Consider the following 22,722-nt stretch of genomic DNA (forward strand, 5'->3'; position numbering starts at 1 on the left):
GGCAAGGGGGCGCCCTCCAAAGCCGGGGAGGAAGGTGAGGCAAGAGTGCAGCTTCCAAACTCCCTGCATCGTTGTAACTGAGTTGAAGTCCCGTAACCCCTGGAAAGTCATTCTGTCCTGGCTGAATGACATTGCTGGTACAGCTGTAAGTTTCATCTTGCACTGGTTATTAACTCTTAAAGTTTTCAGCCAGTCAACTGACAGAGAGGATAACTTGCTGGTAGCATTAGGTACTTGGGAGCCTACCATGGAACAGCAAGAATGATGGACTCAACATTCAGCCATCTTTCCCCTTTCTCCCCTCAATACACACACTCTGCTCAAGGCTGTCAGTCCTATACACAGGGAGGCAGCCTGCTGTGATAGTGAAGGGAAGGCCCATGGCCAGACTACATGGATTCAAATGCTGTGTGACTTTGAGAAAGTTACCTCACTTCTCTGAACCACGGGTATAAGCAAATCATGGAAATGCTCATACCAGAGGGTTGTTGTGATGATTAAATGTGATAATATATTTTTTAAAATGTAGGTGATCAATAAACATTGGCTATTAGAATCACCATCATCTTCATCATCATCTGCATGGTTATTACACACGTTCCTCCTTCCTGTCAGGGCATCCACCCGCAAGTCTGACAGCCCAGCATCCTCTCTGCAAAACTACCAAACCTTCCGTGGCAACCAGTAACACTAAGTAAGGAGAGAATAGGAGGCCAGGTGCAGACGGGTCACAAATGCACTACACCAGAGGCCTGGATTAGGACAGGTCACATGCATGCAAAAGGCCTAGCACTTGGGCATCCAGGGGGAATGAAATACCATAGCCTTCGAGGCACTAAGGTTTAACACACAGCACAAGAGAACATTCCTGGGGAATGACTAATCTGAGCCTGTTTCACAGATGAGCAAAGTAGGGTGCAGAGGTAAAGGACCTGCCCAATGGGTTTGCATCAGAGACAGGAACCCAAGCCTCCCGAGGTCTGTCTAGTCCAGGGCTCTTCCATCACTCCCCACCAGCTTACTGACAAGTTGTACAAACTCTGATCCAGGTTTAGGCAGCCGAGAAAGGCAGGTTCAGTGCTGAGCCTCACCCCCTGGGGACTCTCGAAGCTACATCTACCAGTAAGCTGACTTTCTTCCCCTCCCTCCCTGTTTCAGGTCAGTTCCGCTTTCCCTCCGAGGTCCCAGACAGCCCTGCAACAAGATGCAGCTGGAACACAGCTTTTGCAATAAAACGCGGGGCCGTGGTCAAAACCTACTCCCACCCGTCTCTTCTTGTCCTTACTCACCCACGGTTCCTCTCCACTCTGGCCCTCACATTGGGGCCTTTTGACCACAAGCCCTACAGACTCTCCCAGGGAGCCCTTATTTCCCTGCTTCTGTCCCCTTCTGCCCCATCATCTTTGTTCTCACCTTCTGCACGAATGCCTTTCTAACCCCCACCCCAGGCTCGCCACTTGGGTATCCCTCCCTTTTCCGGTAAATCTCAATAAAAGCATCCTGAGCTCAGCCTCCTTCTGAATCACTTCCACCCACTGCCCAGATGGGATTCAAGTACCTCCCTTGCTGGTTCCCAAATGTGTATTTCCAGCCCTGCTTTTTTGCACTCGCCACGCTTTTCACATTTCTGCTTGCACAGTACCTACAGCTCTTCGAGGGCAGTGACCATCTGCTGTCACATCCCTGGGACATAGCACGGTGCCTGGATTCTCAATAAATATTTGTTTGAGTGAATATAACACAAGTAAAAATATCTCGACTCTTTCATTTAGCTAAAACGGCCATTGTTTGCATGTTAGTGACTTAAACCCCTTTCACGTTCCTTCACTGATGAAATATGCAACTGTTCTTTTTCCTGTTCGCCTGACTATGATTTCCATACCTCCCCTCATGAGGCATGGTCTCTTCTCCCTTTTTCTCTCCTCCAAAATCCATGATTTCAAAATTAACCTCTCAGCTCAAAGAATAAAGAGAGACACAAGGTCACAAGTGTTGCAGGATGTGGAATCTTTGACTACCCGGGAAGTACAGCCCTTGCGACGACAGATACACGGCAGTAATGGTAGAAGGATCTCACTGCATACAGCGTTCGCGCTGTGGCTGAACAAAGGTGCTCTTGAAAGCCCCATGGCCACACTCAGGATCACCCACCCTAACAGGCACTCCCAAGAAGCATGCAAGTCTCCTCTGGGGCATCCCTCCTGGCTCTCCTTCCCACTTTCCCCTTTTTCCTCAAACGTCCGGCCCCACCTACCCACTCTCACCCTCAGCTGCTTGTGGCCTTGCCTACTCTTCCACTGGAAAGACAGGGTCTACCGCAAGAGAACTCCTGCGAGCTCACACCTCCGCACGCTGCCCCGCGCATCTACGTCTGTACCCTCGAACCCTCCTTGTCTTCTGAGAAAGGCCGGGCTTCCACCTGCGCACTAGATCCCAGGCTTTCCTGCCTCTTCTAGGACATTTCTTCAGCTGTTCTTTCCTCTCTCGTGCAGCATCCATTTTTCCTTCTTAAGCTAGATGCCTCCGTCAGACACGACATACCCTTTCCTTCCCATCTTAAAAAAGGAAAAATTTTAAAAACCCAGACCTCTCCCTAGTTACTTCCACATTTTCTCCTTCCCTTTCTAGCAAAGTTTCCCCAGAAGTTTTCACGAGCAGTGAACTTAACCCTTTGCATCGTGACTTGAATCTATGCCACTCATACTTTTACTCTCAAAGCTCCATCAAGGTCCCCGATGCCTGCCACATTGCTAAAACTATGGTTTTGTCTTTGTCGCATTGACATTTCAGCAGCTTTTGTGACAGGCTTTAACTATCTTTTTTTAACTCCTCTTCACTGGCTCTTCTCCAGTTTTTCTCCTACTTGTCCAGACAGTCCATCCTGATCTTCCTTCCTGGTTGCCGCCCTTCATCTCCCAAATCTCTAAATGTTGGAATATCCCAAGCTCGGCCCTAAATTCTCCGTACTCACTCCCTTGGTAATCTCATCTGGATTTGTATTTCGAAATACCATTTCTGTGCTAATGATTTCCAAAGATGTCAAATAGGCATCTTAAATTTATCATGACTAAAACTAAACTCTTGATACATAACCCCAAATTAGCCTCTTTACGGTTAATTGCGACTGAATTCTTCAGTTGCTGAGGCCAAAACTCTTGGAGTAATCTTTAGATCCTTTTTCCATTTACCCTACATCAGCTTGGTCAGCAAACTCTGTTGACTCTGCTTATTTTTTGCCTTCATCAGCATCTTCTATTATTATTAAAGGGCTCTATGCCTCACACAACTTCGGAAATTGAAAAGGAACCACGAATGCTATCAAGAATGCCAAAGAATGCAGAAGACCCCACGAAAGAACCACAACTCTGCCTGACCCTCAGAACCCTCTTCATTCCCTGCCTCCCCTGATGGTTCTCCCCACATCTGCTAATAATATTGCTTAACTTTTTGTTTTGAAGAAATTATGCATTCACAGGAAGTTGCAAAGATAGTACAGAGATCCCGCGTGCCCTTCACCCAGTTGGCGTTGAGGTTGCATCTTACGGATGACTATAGCACAACATCAAAACCAGGAAATCAACGTTGGGGTACATGCACCATGCCAGTTAGTAAAAAATGTGGGTTTCTGTAAGCACCACTGCAAGCGAGATACAGAGCTAGTCTATTGTCACAAAGGACTTCCCCATGCCACCACTTTATAATCACATCCACCTCCCCTCATGCCTCCCCCCTGCAGAGTACTAATCTGTTTTCCATCCCTTTAATTGTGTCATTTTGATAAAGTCGTGTAAATGGAGCCACACAACGTGTGATCCTTTGAGACTGGCTGTTTTTCACTCAGCGTTACCCATGAAGTCCTTAGAAGTTATTGTATGTATCAGGGCACCTGGGTGGCTCAGTCAGTTGAGTGTCCGACTTCTGCTCAGGTCATGATCTCATGGTTCATGGGTTCAAGCCCTGCATTGGGCTCTGTGCTGACAACTCAGAGCCTGAAGCCTGCTTCAGATTCTGTGTCTCCCTCTCTTTCTGCCCCTCCCCTGCTTGCTCTCTGTCTCTCTCTCTCTCTCCCTGTCAAAAGTAAATAAACATTAAAAGAGTTTAAGAAATTATTGTATGTATCACTAATTTCTTCCTTTTTAATTGCTGAATAGTATTCTATGGTATGGATGTCCCACAGTTGTTTAACCACGTACTTACTGAAGGACATTTTGGTTGCTTCCGGTTTTTCACTATTACATAGGAAAATGCTATGAATAACCCTGTATAGGTTTTTGTGTAAACATAAGTATTCATTTCTCCGAGATAACTGCCCAGGAGTGTAATTGCTAGGCTGCATGATAAGTGTATATTTAGGGTTTTGTGTTTGTTTGTTGTTTGGGGGGGGGGGGTTGTTTTTGTTTTTGTTTTTTAGAAACTGCCAAACCACTTTTCAGAGCGACTGTATGTACCATTTTCACATTCTGGGATATTTCCAGAATCCAACCACTTCTCACCACCAGGCCAGAATCCCGACCCAAGTCATAGTCCTCCCTCCCCGGATCATGTTAGGAGTGCCCTAACTGTCCTCTCTACTTTGACCTGTGTTGTCTCCCTACCCCTTCTGTCTATTTTCACTCAGCTGCATGAGTGATCCCAGGAAGGTGAAAATCAGGCTCTGTACTCCTCTGTCTGAGACCAAGCACTAGCTTCCCATGCCACCCTCAGTAAAGTCAAATTCCTTACCATGATATCCTTTGGTTTTCCCTGTTCTCTGACTCTATTCCCCCGTCACTCCCCATCACTCACTCCCCTGCAGCTATGACAATGGCCTTCCTGCTCTGGCTACATGTGCCACACACTCTCTTGTCAGCACAGAGCCCAATCCGCTGTTTCCTTTTCCTGAAAGGCTCTTCCACACAGCTCATTCCCAAACTCCTCCAAGTCTTTGTTCAAGCACCCCTCTCAGTTATGCTTTCCTAGCCATTCTACCTCCCTACCAGTCTTCTGTGCATTATCACCGCATACGTAACTGACCTTGGCTATTCTCTCTCACCCTTCCCTAGAATGCAAGCACTTTGAAGGCAAGGATTTGACACTGCTGAATTCCCAGTGTCCGAAATGATTCCTGGCACATAATAGATGCTCAATAAATATGTTGTAAGTGGATGGATAGATGAGTAAACAATCATTGACTAGAAAAATATGATTGCCAGCATTTCATGTTTGTTCTCAATGTCCCTGTGTACAATGCCATTCAGAGCACATTGAAATGGAGGTGAAAACTGGGGCATCTGGGTGACTCAGTCAGTTGAGCACCGACTCTTGGTTTTGGCTCCAGTCATGATCTCTTGGTTCATGAGTTTAATCCTTGCATGGGGCTCTGAGCTGGTGATGCAGAGCTTGCTTGGGATTCTCTCTCTCTCCCTCTCTCTCTGCCCCTCCACTTTTTCCTCCCTCCCTCTCTCTCTCTCTATCTCAAAATAAATAAATAAACTTTAAAAAAAATTTTTAAAAATGCACCAAGAGCATTTACAGATATTTCCAGAAAATAGTAACAAATACATATTGGTAAATGGATACATCAACAGTGCCTGGGGATACCTGGCTAGATTCCTTGCATTTCTGCATCTCTAGAACAAAACTCTGGAATAAAACTCTGAAGTGTCACATCAGAACACACAGCTCAGGAAGCCGCAAACCCATTCCCTGATAACCTAGAGAACAAGGCACATACAATTCACTTCCACCCTTTGGTTGTCAATCCAAACCCAAGGACAGAATCTTTCATTCCTATGATGATTGTTTCTCAAAGCCTAAAAGAATGAAATGTCACCTCATTACCCACTGTATTACACTTTGAACTAACATTATGCTTAGTAAGAGAGAATTTAACCAAAACAACAGGCAAAGAGTTCGCAGCAGGTGTAAGAAAGTTCAAAGCCAATAAGGAGAGCTTGTTAATAGGCTGACAGGTACCATTAAAAGGCATGGATGTGCTAGAAAATAATCTAAATAGGCTAATTTATACGTTGCTTACTGATGTCAATTGTTATTTTTTTTTGAGTGCTTGCTATAGAAATAGCCATATTATTATGTGCCGAGGTCATATTAATTCAACCAATCCCCCTGGATACTATGAGGAGGTAGACACTGTAATGGGTCTCAGATTACAGAGAGCTCTAGCAACATGTCCAAAGACACACTGCCAACGAATGAGTCCCCTAGCCTCCCAAGCCCCGGCAGCCTGGCTCTGGATTGTGTTCTGCACTTTGGCTTTTCATCTTGTGTTAACATCTGAGCTAAAATATGTTACCCTCAGCATCTTGTTAAAAATTTAAGACCACCCAAGAGGTAAAGGAAGAGAGAACTTAAGAGCTGAAGTAAGTAACCTACCAAGTGGTAAAGAGGGTTTCCAACTCAGGGGCCTGACCCTTTTTTTTTTTTTAACGTTTATTTATTTTTGAGAGAGACAGAGACAGAGAGCGAGCAGGGGAGGCGCAGGAGAGAGAGGGGAACACAGAATCTGAGGCAGGCTCCAGGCTCTGAGCCATCAGCACAGAGCCTGATGCGGGCTCAAGCTCACAACTGCGAGATCATGACCTGAGCCGAAGTCAGACACTTAACCAACCCAGGGGCCTGACTCTTAAAGCCCATTTACTGGCCTCTTCTGGCCTCTCCTTCTACCTTTCTTACACCATCCCCGGGGAGGGGAGGGTGCTATCCACCGGCTGCCCACCCTCACTGCCTTCTCCCCACCTTGCAAGGCCCCCCCACCCACTACCTAGCTTCCTTTTCCTCCTTCCTTCAAAACACCTTTCCTTCAGTCATGTAGGAAAAGAAACAGATTCATCTATTGAGACTTTCCCTTCAACACAGGCTATTACTTACCTCAAATGAAGTTTTTATCTGTCAGTCTTCAGATGCCAAGATACGAATCTCAGAGAGCATCACGGAAATATTTTTGACTGGGGTAGGGGTGAGAGGTCTCTTTCTGGGAGACCACAAATCACATCCTCTGAACACTTGTCTTTGTCTACATGCAAAGCTGGCAAAACCATAGTAGGCCACACCGGCTGTGTGATCTCTGACAAGTCCTGTCATCTCTCTGTACCTCAGTTTCCTACACAAAAAGAAGATAAAAACAGAGCTATGTCGTGGGGGTGTGGGAGGCTTCACTGACCTGCATACAGATAATACTGCTCAGAAAGTTCTTGGCATAAAATGAGTGCTATGTAAATGTTTGTTATCATTACCACTCTTATTAAATGCCCTGTGCACTGTCCTGGTGTGGAATAAGGAGGCTTTCTCCCCTCCTCCATTCCCAAACTCCTCTCGTCTAAAAAACACTTCTTGCCACTGGTTTGCAAGAAAGCTTGTTTTCTGCCTCTTGGAGTGGAGAATTGGGTTGACTTAATATTCCTTGCTATTCATATGGTGTGTTTCTTCCTTTAAAGCCCTCTTTGCAACCAACACTACTTTGCATGAGACTACACAAAGAAAGATTCTTGAAAAGGAAGGTTTTGAAAGAAATGTTTTGGGCCTCGTTTTCAGGAATGGCCAAGCTGGTTGAAGTCTGCTTATTGTGAGAAATGTGACACAACCTACCACAAAACAAGAATTTCCACAGTACAAGGAAATGTACTTGGTTCAAATGCAAAAAAAAAAAAAAAAAAAAAAAAAGGTTATTTTAGATTTATCAGCACTTGAGAGTAAATTTGCATTATTCTGAATGCTTTGCATGCTGCTCCTTAGGCTTCTTTTAAAAGAAATTTAAGAGAAGGAAAAGAAAAAAGAACAGTGCAATAAAAAAAGGGGGGGGGGCCTCCTTTGCTTATATAACTCCTGCTATAGAGACTTAGCGAAAATCAACTGCTAAGCAATGTTATCCCATCTCATTGCACAATCCACTGATAATCTTCACCTCACTTGATGGAAACTTCTATGCTTCCTCCTACTTTTTCATGGGACTGTTCATCTTCCTCATTCAGAATCTATTTCTCAAACCATGAATTTTAAATTATTCTCATTTAACTCTTGCCTCACTCTGTACTCCGAGAAAAGCTCTGAGACTTACAGACAAGAAACACATCCCGTTCTCTATTCCCTTTCCGAATATACGCTTCCATAAGTCACTGCAGTAACTCCCACACTATAATATGCGTAGCAACTTCACGTGAAAGGATTTGCTCAGGAAATTATGAAAGGAGCCAGATAAAAGGTTAAATATCTGCATGGTTGGGGATGAAGAGGTTTTCCTAAACAAGGTATCCTACGACACTCTGCTTCCTGTGAGCTTGAGGACAAGAACTCCTGATCTCCGAGCAGAGGGATCAGTACCTGGCCAACAGTGACTCCCTTCAACTTGCACCAGTATGATTAAAAGATCAGCTTTTGTGCCTCCACACCTTTCTGCTCCCTTGTCTGGCCTGTATTTGACATAAAGACACTAGACTAAGTACTGTTGGAGCCCTGTGATTCTGCCCCACAGGTAAGACACGCTTAGCTGATGGCCCCATCTCAAATGATAAGTCAGTGCGCTCTGATTGGAGCCACCACCTCCTCCTTGGCAATGGCTCTCCCACATACCCTTGGTTGTTCCTTCTGTCTGCTTCAGTAGACTGCCCTCCTTCAGCCAACAAAGCACCAATTGCTTTGACATCTTGTTATCACACATCCTGTTCACAAGCACAGATAAGAGGACCTGGGTCCAAATAAGCAGAGTGCTGTTGCATTCTCTTCATTAGATTGAGTGATTAAGTTACCTAATTAGGTGTCCTTAAGTCCATGGTGGCCAGATCTACACAGTTGAGCAGGATTTGTGTTGCTGGTTGAATCCAGAGAAAACATATGCTAATTTTGAGTTTTGCATTTATTTTATCCCTGTAGTTCTCCTTGGTTCCAAGACTTCTCTTTGAAGTCAGCACACTGGTGTTGATCATTAGTGCACTGTTTTAATAACATCGGAGTCATTAACCCGCCTATTTGTCAATTAATGTCACTCAGTTCCATGGCACAGACTGCACTAGGTCTAGTCAATTGTCTCAGAAATAACTATAGGTTACCAAAAAGACCAACTTAAGAAAAAGTGTCTAGATCAGCATAAATCCACCATCCCAAGAGATAAAACAGTTCAAAGACACCGTCTTCCCAAAAAAAGGGGGGAGGGTCATTTTTCTTGTGTAAGCAGTTGCACTGCATATAGGAGTTTTCCTTCAGGGGCGCCTGGGTGGCCGACTTCAGCTCAGGTCACGATCTCGCGTTCCGTGAGTTCGAGCCCCACGTCGCGCTCTGCGCTGACGGCTCAGAGCCTGGAGCCTGCTTCCGATTCTGTGTCTCCCTCTCTCTCTGCCCCTCCCCCGTTCATGCTCTGTCTCTCTCTGTCTCAAAAATAAATAAAACGTTAAAAAAAAATTAAAAAAAAAGAAGTGTTCCTTCAGAGTGCCACTCACTCAGTATTTATAGGAAGCCATAGACCAGCACCTGTACTAACACCTAGTATGTGTAATTAAATACTACAGTGTCAAAAATTCAGAGTCTAATGGTCACACGAGTACTGACATCACTATAACCAAAGCAGCTGTGGATTTTCTCTATGGTCTTGAAGCATAAAATGCAATGAAACTGGCTGTGCCCCCAGAGTAACTGTGACAAAGGTTAGCATACCATCAGAATCTATTATATTAATAAACTAGGTATAAAGGCTCTTCACCAATATAGATCATATTTGACATGAAAATATAGAGCCTGAAGTTGATAGTCCTCATATCAAAATGGCCATAAGGGTGGATATGCTGGCCCAAGTGCATGGCCCATCCTGTCTCAGAGGCAGATATATCCATATCGTGAAGATGAATTAATCAAGGTCCCTTTGCCAAACGCCATGGATTACTCAAATCCTGCCACCAAATTCCCTGGTTCTAAGAATCTTTGTACCTTGCCGATAGTTGTGAGATTCACTTGCTGCTGATACCGGCACTCATTTATTAACTGAATTCAATAAATAGGCCTTAACTATCTAGTTCAAACTTAGGAAACTTAAATTTTAGACAGCCATTGGTCAAAGAATTATATAAACACATATGAAATCCCACTTGTGATAAATGCTATGAACGAAAGGTATATAGTCCTAAAAGAGCAGAAAATAATCTGAAAATAACAGTATCGTTATTACAGTCATCAGGTAGAAATCAATTTAACATTTAAGTTTCAGAATCCTTGTGGGGATTAAATTTGATATATACAAAAACATATTTTTAACCTCCACATACTTAGATAAAACTAAGGATCATTTTACTATCAGCTAAGCTAGGTCGCAGAATAAGTAATAAATGAAATCTTGGTAACTAAATACATCAAAGATTCTCACTAAAGGCAAAAGCACCAGCAGGTGTGGCAGCCCTCCAGTGCAGCTCCCTCCAAGCAGTGATTCATCTTAGAATCCAGAGCATCTCAAGGTGTGGCTTCTAGATCACTATGGCAACAAAGGCCCATAAGGGTGAGGGACTTCAGAGTCTTGCATTGGCTCTCCTATGCTCCACCATAAGGGCGCTAACAAATGTGGGGCGACGTGGATGTTCAGTAAATACTTCTGCCACGAGAGGGAGAAGCATGGCTCTTGAATGTGCGATCTAACTTTTTTGAGACCATTTCCCACTGATCAAGTGGAAAGGGTCGTTCGAGCTATCTCAAAAAGTTAAGAGGATTCATGTGAAGCCCTTATTTGCTGCAAGGAGCCATAGAAAAGGCTGTGACTGCTATTTTTACCACAACCACCAATGATACCAACACCAAAGAGAAGAATAAAAATTGAATTGAAGCGTGACAGCCTGGACTAGTTTCTGCCAATGGAACAGGCCAGCCGTTCTGGCTGGGCACCTAGGAACGCGCAGCACCCTAGCAACCGTGTCCCTTGGGGACACAGTAGGGTAGCTAGAAACAGCACCCGAAGCAAACAGGTACAGACCCTGGCCCTTCCCTAACCTCTTGGAAAGCACAATTTCACTTCTAGGTCCCTGCACATTTACTTAGTGAGCTAGTCTAAAATTGCCTAACTGGGCCAACAGACCCAGTTCCAAAAAAAGCTAAATATACCTAGTTACCTAAGTATTTTCTGATTCTAAATAATATTATCCTGGGTCAGAGATGAGCTATATTACTTGTTTAACTGACATTATTGTTCCCTGTTTGGCCATCATGGAACCAATGGCCCTGATCTCAATTACAGACCCTTCTTTACCCAACTGAAAACCAAGAAACCCATAAAGAAGCAATTCCTGGTTCTCGTTATGGCTCCCAATTGTCTTTGGTAAGATGGAAACTCAGGTGGTGTTTATCTATTTGAGAAATACTGTATTTACTTGTACTCTCCTAAGGATCGATCCTCAGCACCAATATGTCTGCTTAATATGCTTCGCTTATTGCTTTGGTGATGGATACAACCATTAGGTGCACAGCATGACAAATGTATATTTGGGTTTGTGGAAATGATGTCAGGCTTTTTATCATGAATTTTAGTTGTCTGTCTGCATGTGCAGCTATTCACGGCCGGAGCACAGAAGCAGAAGAAGCAGCGTGCGAGAATGTGAAAGGCAATACCGAAATAAGAAAAAGAACGTTCCTAGAAAAAACAAGTAGGAGTGCAAGAGAATGAAATGAAAGTCATTGATTAGAAGAAAAAGTCTCAGAGATTCCAAAGATCAAAGGTTTAAAAAACCCAAAGGCTTGGAAGATTAATCTAAGCACTACCAAACTGCGAAAAACAATCTACAAGACCAATTGAAAACCAGACGGCTGTCCCAGAAAATAGAGTAAAATTGAGAATGCTGAGAAGCTAGAAATGATATGGTAAACAACAGTGGATTTATTTATTTTAAAAAGGTTTATAGCCACAATGTATATCATTATTAAAAAGCACTACGATGACCCAAAGCAAATTAAAAAATAAAAACAAAAAACAGAAACACTACATGCCCGTTGCCTATTAAGAGAAGTTTTAAAACCTTGTAGGCTTGGGGCGCCTGGGTGGCTCAGTCAGTTAAGCGGCCGACTTCAGCTCAGGTCAGGATCTCACGGTCCGTGAGTTCGAGCCCCGCGTCGGGCTCTGGGCTGATGGCTCAGAGCCTGGAGCCTGCTTCCGATTCTGTGTCTCCCTCTCTCTCTGCCCCTCCCCCATTCATGCTCTGTCTCTCTCTGTCTCAAAAATAAATAAAACGTTAAAAAAAAAACAAAAAAAAAAACCTTGTAGGCTTTCCTACAAAAAAAAAAAAAAGCTTGAGAAATCACACAAATAAAAGAGATTCACTATGTGGCCTTTTTACTGTTATTGGTAGAGATTCCTTCTTAACTAGAATAGGTTATCTGGCTGTTTTTAGTTTATTTTATGAAAACTGTCTATTAATATTATGTCATATTGTGAAAATAAATAGGCTGAGGTGTTTCAAAATGTGCTTGTGCATGAGTGTTTTTGTATATATGTATGGGGGGAGGTGTGAGCAGTGTATGTGACTGCTTGTATGTGCACAGTGTGTTTATGCACATCTGTGTAACTGGAGAGTGTGCAGGTATGCGGTTGTGCATGAGTGTGTGCGTATGCTGTGGTGTGTGTGTGAATATGCGAGTATATGTGACTGCATGCATGAGTGCCTGTGGGGTGTGTGATTGTGAATATGTGCAAGTCGATGCAAGTACGTACGAGCGTATGTGTGAGTATGTCTGAAAGTGGGTATGTAATGATGTGTGAAAGAGTGTACGAGTGTAAATGTGAGCGTGGTGTGAATATTTGTGTGCACACGGGCACATGGAAGCATATGTAGAAGGCTGTTGCTAACGGCAGAACACTTCTAATAAGCAGAAGGAGTGAGGCCTTTCCATGGCCTAGAAGGAGACCAAGTATACAGATATCTAACGGGTAAATAGCATAGCAACTTGTTTCTTATGAGATCACTCAGACCAGAACCACATTCACCAAGAAAGTCATTTCCTAAATAGTCCCCTAGAGGCTGAGGCCTGCCTTCCCATCTGTCCACTCACTGCTCTTTTGATCCTTTATTGCCAAGAAGGCAAAAAGATCTCCAGGAGTAGCCCTTATGAGCTCCCAGCCAGGTCTTTCTCATTTCCAGGCAGCTGGCCGCCTCTCCCTGTTCACTCAGGCCCAAGACTTCTTCCAAGCCCTGATTAAAAACACTTTCATCCAAGAAACCTTCCCTACCCAACCTCCTCCCACACTGATCTCTCCCTCAGCTCTTAAGAATAACGTTCACATCTTGAATGACATATCGAACTGAATTAACCGTACAAAGAGATGAAATTACATGGCTACCTACACCGGCTGATTTTAATAATTGTAACAGTTAAGTTTTATTGAGAACTTACTATGTGCCAGGCACTCTACTAAATAAACCTTTTATATACATCTCAATTAATTGTCACAACATTCCTTTGACATAGCTACTGTATGGCTTTCATTTTAAAGATAGGAGAGTGAAATCCAGACAGTTTAAGTAAGTTGTCTGAGGTCTCTCTCTCTCTCCGTGTGTGTGTGTGTGTGTGTGTTCTCTGTGGTTCATATTGAGTAAATTCTATTGCTCTGTCCTCAAATTCATTGATTTTAGCCTGTCTTCTCTACTCTACTATTGAGCCCATCCAATGAGTTTTTACTTTGATTATTATATTTTTCAGTTCTATAATCTCCATTTGGTTCTTTTTTTATAACTTCTATTTTTTTTTTTTTTGCTCCGATTTTCTGACTTTCCATTTGTTTCAAGAGAATTCATAATTCCTTGTGAAACATTTTTATGAGGCTGCTTTAAGTTGTGAGATCATTTCAAAATCTGATTCATCTCAGTGTTGGCATCTGTTGATTATCTTTTCCCATTCATGTTTTGATTTTTCCGGTTCTTGGTATGGCAAGTGACTCTCTATAGTGTGCTGGGCATTTGGGATATTATACTGTGAGACTCTGTATCCGATTTTACCTTCCGTTCTTAACGGGCAGGCCCTCCAGGTAAGGTGTCACGCAAGATGGGATGGGTGTGTATGTTCAGATGCCCTCTGAGCCCTGCCAACACCACCTTAGCAAGAGTAGGGCACTGACTCACGCAGGCTCCTTGCAGGTGGGGTGTTCCTCTGCAGCTCTCCTTCTGCCTCATTGACACCTTCTTGGTGAAAGCGGGGCGCTAACTCCTACACGCTGGACTCTGCTGCCCACAGGGGAACGGAGGAGGGGTCAGGGCAAGTGCCAACTAGCCCTGCCTCCCCCCATCTGATTCTGTCTTGTTGCTACTAGATGGAGTGGAGGCTCAGCTCCCCGCTCAGCCCAGTGACCCCGGGGAAAGCAAAATGCTCACTAGCCCCAACACGGGTGAAGAGGAAGTCTCAGGTCAGCACTGGGTCCTACTGACACCACCCTGACAGATTTGCACTGACTGGTTTCCACTGGGCAGGGCACGGAAGATCAGCTGGCCACTTGGTCCTGCCAACACCACCCAGTGGGAGGATGAATCAAAGCACTGCCTGCTTCCGCCACGCACAGGACAGAAGGTTATCTTCCCGCTCAGCCCTGCTGATACCTCCCTACGGGGTGACCAGGGCATGCTGCCTGCTCCCACTCAGCAAAGGGGTGGAAGATAGAGGGGTCATTTTCCACTGGTGTTTGACATTTGGCTTGAGTAGGCTAAATGTTTTCAAAATGCTTCCTGGCCCTTTGCCTAAGGGGAGCAGGCTCTTTTTGGAACTTTTCGTGGCTGTGCCTATGGGTGGTTCTGGTTTAGAAGCTTCTGAAGTGCCTGTACAAAATATAAGATGGCAAGAAAGTGTCCCAGGAACTCACCACGTGTCATTCCTCAAGTCCTGTGGTCCCAGGCAGCCCTTCATCTCTTACGTTTCGGACACTTCCTATGCTTGTTTATTGTATTGTGTCTGGAGATGTTTTGTTGTAATGGTGGGAGGGAGGGTAGAAAGCTTGTAGCAATGAGGTTACTCCCTCTTGGTGGGACTAGAACTACTCAAGGTATTGTAAACTCACAAATGGTGAGCCCAGAATTTGAAACATATTCCCAAGGAGAAGCTGGTATTCAACCACTGGCTAAGTTCACTTCAACTCTGACTTCCCCCAGGATCTCCCTTTGTTTCTGGAATGGACAGTCCCGACATGCCTGGAACCACATTTCTTGGCCTCAGAATTCACATTTATTAATTAAAAAAGGAAAGTGCAAGGTTATGTACATTTTAACACATTCTCTCAGGTTTGTCAAAATGGAAAGAGGACTAAACCCTCTCTTTATCTCCTTGCAGGGACTTCATATTCTCAGACTTCACAGGACAGACTATCTCCTTAATATCTGACTTTCAGAGAACAAATCGTTGAAACACATAGCAGGCCACTCAATGCTTTGACTATTTTTACTTTGAGCCTGCACATTTATATAGCATACGTCCTTATTCTTAAACTATGGATTTCATGAAGCAATGCGAATTCTGAGCACATTCTAAATACCTAAAATAAATGAGTTAATTATTGGCTCTGTGACCAACACAAGGATTTTGCATCACTACCAACCTGGTTTTCACAGATAACATTGTGGCTGGTGTCCCAAGCCACACCGTGGCCATAAAGAAATGCTCCCACTTACTTTGCACTGAATCTACAAAGCACACATATTTTTGCCGGCCTAGCATTGAAGCCTTTCCTCTTGTGTCAGAGTTATGAATTCTGTAGTACCGACGGCATTCCACCACACCAAATAAACAGTTAGTTGTGGTAGATGATTAGCAAGGGAATATTGCAGGTCCCATAGAAAAACTAGAAAAATAAAAAAGTCAAAAACCGGTCTCTTGGACACTCCTGTGGGTTCTCCCTGTGGACCAATTAACCAACACATTCAGATGTTGGCAGTCCTTATTTCCAGAACCGCTGGCCCAATTACTGGGCTCCAAACGGTTACATTTTATGGCTGAAATGATTTAGAGCCAATGTTTTCATTGCACAGTACGTGTTCCTCTTTAGGAAAACAAAACTTCCCAGAGAAGGACCACAACCGAGGCTGGGAAAGGGGAGGCAACGCATGCAAAGGATCAAACGCAAAAGCCAAATGCAAATTAGAGAAAAGAACAGCAGTCTTTGGACTCCAGCCCTTATTCTTTTGGATTCAGTGCCAAATTTGTATTTAAAGACACCCTGAAATATCACCAATTTAGAATTTGTTTTTTGCCTTTGTTGAGAATGCTGCTCTGCCATAGGGTTTGTTGAACGATAAGTCTAATTCAATTACCAGAGGCCAAAAAGTAGCAGTCCAATATTTTTGCTTTCTTAATGACTAAGTCAGATAGACTATCAGAGACCCTAGTCATTGTTTAATGCCCAACCATTAAAAATATCTGGAGTGAAGGGTGGGAGGGAGGTAGGTTTCAAATTTTAATACAGATGTGGACGAAGCCTCAAACCTATGTCAAGACACCTGCTGAGGAGGAGAGTTCACTCGCTCTCACGAGTTTCGACCTATTTGGTTTAAATAAAGGAGACATCTACCTTCTTGATGTGATTGCCCAAAACCATTCTTCCATGAACAATGTCTTATAAATGAGTTTTCTGTTCAAAGTTCCATCTTGGGTAGTTAAGAAATGACAAGTGATAAAAAGGGAACCTAACTCCAAGAGTGGGACAGGTGTAACTGCTGTAAAAGCATTGTTCTCAGTGGTTTTCAGGGTGGGGAGAGAGGGATATTGCCCTCCGGGGATCATTGACAATGTCTGGACACAGTGGGTTGCTACAACTAGAGTGAAGGGTGCCACTGGTATCTAGTGGGTAGAGACCAGAGACCTAGTTAAAGATCCTTCAAGGCACAGGACAGCTGCCCACAATAAAGAATTATCCAGTCCAAAATGTCAATAGTGCCAAGGTTGAGAAACGCCATTTTATACTTTCATACAAATTAACAATCAGATCCTTTCAAAAGTTGAGCAGAGAGCAGGTTTCCATAAGGTTTTATCTCATCTGAACAATGTGCCTAGGGTGGGAAGGAATTAAGAAAAGGGCAGGAGGTAGCTCAGAGGGCGAGCAGAAAACTATAAAGAGCAGTGACTGGAATTGAACACAAAACCTCCCTACATTTCAGTTGGGCTTAAAAACTAATTATGTCCTGGAGCCTTATTAATAATCAGTCTTGTTACCTCGTCTCTGTTCTAAGAGATAACTCGGCCTCAATCCTGCTCCCACAGGTGTTCAAATTCTCCATTAACTTCTTTACATGAGGAAACAAATTTCCCTTCTTTCTCACCCTCTTGGGGCTTCTTTCTGGACATTTACATCCTAGAATTCAGCTTTTGATATTCCAGACAGAAAATAGACCTTGTTTATAACAACCTTTGAGTATTCTATTTCAAAGTCAATTTCACATTCATCACCCCAAATTCTATATATTTTGTCTATGAAACAACACTGGGAGGGACATGTCAGCCAACTTCGAGAATTCTCATGATAGAATGGGTACAGCCTGTCTCGGTTCTTTAAAAGTATTGATACACATCTCTATCTGTCAGATCAGAATTCCCCATATCGTATTTCCTGAGAAGAGTAATCTCTCATGTGTTGCCTCCAGAGTCATGCATTCAAATAAAATAATGATGTTATACTAAAAACGAGTAACTGAGTGTGGACTCTGGTCCTGGCACTCTGCCAAATGTCGCACGTAACATTATATTATTTTCTGTCCACAATAAGCCTATGAGGTTAAACTCATTTTTCCCATTGCTCTGATGGTGCACGGAAGATTCCCATCATACAGGGAAGTAACTTGCCCAAATTTCATGGCTACTAGTGAGCCTGGGATTTCAGTCCAAGTCTTTGTTCAAAGCCGGTGCTCTTAATTAGTATGGCCTACTAGTGGGTAAAACAGAGTTTAAGGAAGAATTCTTTACTGTAGAATTTCTCAGACCCTTTAATATGCCATCTCTAATCACAAGCGCTACATTTGTCTCCCAGACTAATTTGTCCCATGCCCCCTTTTTCACCAGGAAGCATCCTACATGACCAATTCTGCACAGAACCTGTTTAGAACTACACCATGTTCCCCACCTGGAAGAGGCTGGTCAGAAAAAAAAATCTAAAGAGAAGCTCACACAAGTGAGTTGTTCATTAAGGGACTGGTGACCACAGAATCACCACCAAAAAGCTTTGTGAGGCAGTACAGGTGTCACAGAGCTGATGAGAGAAGATCATTTCCCGAAAGAGGAGGCTAAAGAAAGTCGGACGGCTCTCATAGAGTTTTTTAGAATTTAAATGAAGCACCCCCCATCCCAGTCTTCATCAGGGTAATACAAATCAAAGCCACACTGAGATACCACCTCACGCCAGTCACAGTGGCTAAAATGAACAAATCAAGAGACCATAGATGCTGGAGAGGATGTGGAGAGACAGGAACCCTCTTGCACTGTTGGTGGGAATGCAGACTGGTGAAGCCGCTCTGGAAAACAGTGTGGAGGTTCCTCAAAAAATTAAAAATAGATCTACCCTATGACCCAGCAATAGCACCGCTAGGAATTTACCCAAGGGTTACAGGAGTGCTGACGCATAGGGGCACTGGTACCCCAATGTTTATAGAGGCGCTTTCAACAATAGCCAAATTATAGAAAGAGCCTAAATGTCCATCAACTGACGAATGGATAAAGAAGATGTGGTTTATATATACAATGGCATACTACTTGGCAATGAGAAAGAATGAAATCTGGCCATTTGCAGCAACGTGCATGGAACTGGAGGGTATTATGCTAAGTGAAGTAAGTCAGGCAGAGAAAGACAGATACCATATGTTTTCACTCATATGTGGATCTTAAGAAACTGAACAGAAAACCATGAGGGGGGGGGAAGGGGAAAAAATAGTTACAAACAGAGAGGGATGGAGGAAAACCACAAGAGACTTAAATATAGAGAACAAACTGAGGTTGATGAGGGGTGGAGGAGAGGAGAATGTAGGTGATGGGCATTGAGGAGGGCACTTGTTGGGATGAGCACTGGGTATTATTGTATGTGAGCCAATTTGACAACAAATTATATTAAAAAAATAAAAATAAAATTCTTTAAAACTCGAGAAATTTTAACCCCAAAGGACAATAAAACATTTCTTTTATATTTAAAAATAAAAATATAAAATATAAACGAAGCACAATTTTCACCCTTTGAGCCTTGTGTTGAGGTCTTTACCAATGAACAGCTGGAGAGCATTAAAAGCTTTGCGAATATTTTCTTACCTTCTAGAACAAAAGATGTTAAACTGCCAAGGGAGGTTTGGTGACTTATGAAGTATCCTGCATCATGATTGGTTCATCATTGGTTCATCAGCTGCAAAATTGGTTCATAAAGGCCAAAAATGAAGTGTTACTATTGAATGAATTTCCACATTTTCATAATAACATTGTTAACTTGTCATGCTTTTCAAAACTTGCCTCTGCGTTCCTCACTTTTATAGTCAATATTTAAGCGGGATCGTAATTCTGGGAGGATTCAGACTCTGGGGAACAAGGGAAAATCGGGTAAAGAGCATTATATCCCATAAGTCACATATACTTTAGGGAAGCCAAGAGGAGAGACAGTCAGCAAAATAAAACCAGATGTGAATTTGATATGATGATACCAGGCCTTCCAATAGGAAGAGCACTTTCAAATACACATTTTTTTTTCTTGGAATCAGTTGCATCATGGAATAAGTGAAACACTGAGCATCTCTTGCCCAAAAAGAATTACATGAAGCCCACACAGGGCTTTTCAAAATTCATTTACATTTGAATGATGCAAATTGTAATTTAGTATAATAAAGTCTGGAACTGAGAGAGAGAAATCATAGGAACAACTTGACTTCCAGTCAAGTCTAATCCTAGTCCTCATCTGAACATGCTACCTTCAGTCAACATGTCCCATCAGAGATGCTTTTTCTGTAAAACAAATCATATCCTTCCTAATCCTGCCACACCCGCCCGTCAGTGATAGGATCAAATGTGGTCTACAGATGTGGTTATTTCCACATAAGGTATTCTCAGAGATTCCCCGTGAACAACAGATGTTTCTGTCTGAAGCTTCTTTGGTACGACAGATACAGCATAATCATGCCACAATAAGAGTGAAGCTCTCTACGATATGTTCAGGTTCTGATGTAGAATTAGCAGAGTAACAAGTCTGTATCAACAAAAGACCGTATCTTTGCGGGACGAAACACTATTCACCAGTCGTAGACTAGTAGACTACAAACAACTATAAACACACCTCCCTACTTTCAAATACAAATAGGATAACAGCGCAAGAAAGGTTGTCTGATCTTTCCTCAGAATAGTTAACTCGTGTAATTTCTAAGCCTGAATATGACAACGTGGGGAGGAGGACTAAGGCATCACAATGTGGGGAGAGCTTGAAGGGGAAACGCCATTTTGCTTCACTGTGCATGTACATTCGGTCACTGCAGCAGGGTACTGCCCCCTGAAGCTGAACTTATATTTGGCAAAAACACTTCAATAAAAAGTATGATTTTATAGTCTCTTTATCAACTTTCAGACTTCAGGGAGTCTTAGATGTCACCTAGCATACCCACCCAGCGCCCTCCAGTCATGACTTGGGTCTTAGCTGGTGGGCAGCACGGCTCCCTCTAACAGAGAGGCAGCTAAGGATGCATTGAAGTAATTATATCCTGTGTTGTGTTCCTACTCTATGAAAATACTTCCATGAACGAAAGCAGAATTGGACTTCCACAAAGTTCCTCGGGAGCAGCACAAACTGAATCTAGTCTTTCTTTAAAAAGACTGAAAGGCACACTACTCCACCCTGGAAAGGAGCTGTTCCCCTCAGAGCCAAAGTTGGTCCATTCACGCAACCTTTCCTCACGCGATGGCTGTGGAGACTAAGCATCCTGGCCTACCCTCTCTCTGATACACCCACCTCCCAACCTCTGGTTCCTCCACCCACCCTTTCGTGTTTGGGTTTTCTCATTTTCCTTCCTCCCCTCCTTTCTCTTCTCAAACCACATGCTCCCAGATGTCGCATAGATGAACACTACTCATTCTGAATCTTCAATGCAGATTTCTGTTTCCAGCTCAAGTCCTAACTGAACCACATGCACAGATCAGACACGTCTCAATCTCAAAGTGCCAAAGTGGCATCTTTCCTCTGCATCCGCTACCTCAATGAATGGAATTTACACTTTTGAGTCCTAATAAACAAACTTCCCCGTCAATACGCCCTTCCAATAAATCCGTTTCCTAGAACATCCTTGAATTCTCTTCCCTCTTCTCCATCCTCCCCCTGCCACTTTCACTCTGGTCATTGCCATTTCTCGCCCATTTCCCTCACTGTGGCCAGAGCGATCTTCCCAAAACCCAAGCATATCCCATCATCTTAATCACACAAAAGAAACCATATCTAACTAAACTCCCTTTCATGTCATGTAAAAGTACACTTACTGACCATATTTTATAGACAAAAAATATGCACATAAATGGCATCCTTTTTTTTTATTGAAGTATGATTGATATACAATGTTAGATTAGTTTCAGGTGTGCAACATAGTGATTCAATATTTACACACATTACAAAATGATCACGATGATAAGTCTAGTTACCATCTGTCACCATGCAAAATTGTTATAGTACTGACCATATTCTCTATGCTGTACTTTACATCTCTATGACTTATTTATTTTATAACTGGAAGTTTGTACCTCCTAATTTCCTTCACCGATTTTACCCATCCCCCCCACACTCCTCTCCTCTGGCAACCACCAGTTCGTTCTCCATATTTATGAGTCTATTTCTGTTTTGTTTTGTTTGTTCACTTGTTTTGCAAATTCCACGTATAAACACCATACGGTGTTTGTCTTTCTCTGACTTCTTTCACTTAGCGTTAATACCCTCTCTGTCCATCAATGTTGTCACTACATTGTATTCTGTTTAAGAAGAGGTTTGAGTTAAACAAAAGAAACAGTTGTCAGAAAGGAAGAGAGGCAGCTTTACAAAACATTTCCACACAGCTCATCAGTTCTAAGCTGTTAGTTGACGGTAAACATATGGGAGGAAACTACAATATAAGACAGAGATTTAAGAGCCCCATAAAAAAAATACCCATATTTTAAATAAGACATTTCCCAGACCCTCATACCTGGGTAAAATCAAAGGACATGCTCTGAGATGCCTTTCAGTTTTTAAGAAAGAAGTTAATCTTCCATTTCCCCCATCAATAACTCTGTGGTACTTTTACACCTGTCCACTCACACACATTACAGGGGGGTTCAGATCGAGTTCTCTAGCAGGGATAAATGCTCTGGGTTGAAGAGTTTGAAAGGATTGTGATTCAATCACAGAAACAGAAAACTACCTTACATCCTCTTCATGAGGAAGGTTAACTTCTGTATTGTATGAATTGCCCATCATGAAGAGCATCACATGAGAAATGAAAGTGGATTCTGTTAACAGAATTAAACACAAAGCAGAGTGATTTAATTATACATTCGTAGGCTCCTCAAATTGGCTCTGTCTTTTCTTGGCTCTTCCAGTTTTCAATAAATACACACTAAGAGTCACAACTTTGGAGTTTCTTGACAATTCCCAAACAAAATATTTAGATTCATTCATTTCTCTAAATTTATTTAGAGAAAAATGTTTAAAGGATGATGATGGACTGGACCTAGCCACATTCCAGGTAAGCAGGATATCTCAAATTTTCAAATTCACTTACTTATTTTTGACAAAATCCACAGTATATTCTCATT

At 42.9% G+C, this 22,722-nt stretch overlaps 1 long non-coding RNA gene across 11 annotated transcripts in view; it reads right to left on the reverse strand.

Annotated features, from left to right (window-relative positions):
• The window catches only part of LOC122213853, a 140,989-nt gene that overhangs the window by 90,279 nt on the left and 27,988 nt on the right, over positions 1-22,722 (reverse strand). For 10 of the 11 annotated variants that reach the window (XR_006199660.1, XR_006199664.1, XR_006199655.1 and 7 more), the window contains one exon: positions 19,222-19,312. This is a non-coding gene — a long non-coding RNA (uncharacterized LOC122213853). Of the gene's footprint in view, positions 1-6,867; positions 7,100-19,221; positions 19,313-22,722 lie in introns of all 11 variants that reach the window. The other variant, XR_006199662.1, reaches the window with a different exon arrangement.

Source organism: Panthera leo, chromosome A1 (genome assembly GCF_018350215.1).
Source record: "Panthera leo isolate Ple1 chromosome A1, P.leo_Ple1_pat1.1, whole genome shotgun sequence".
In the NCBI taxonomy this organism is placed as follows: Eukaryota; Metazoa; Chordata; class Mammalia; order Carnivora; family Felidae; genus Panthera; species Panthera leo.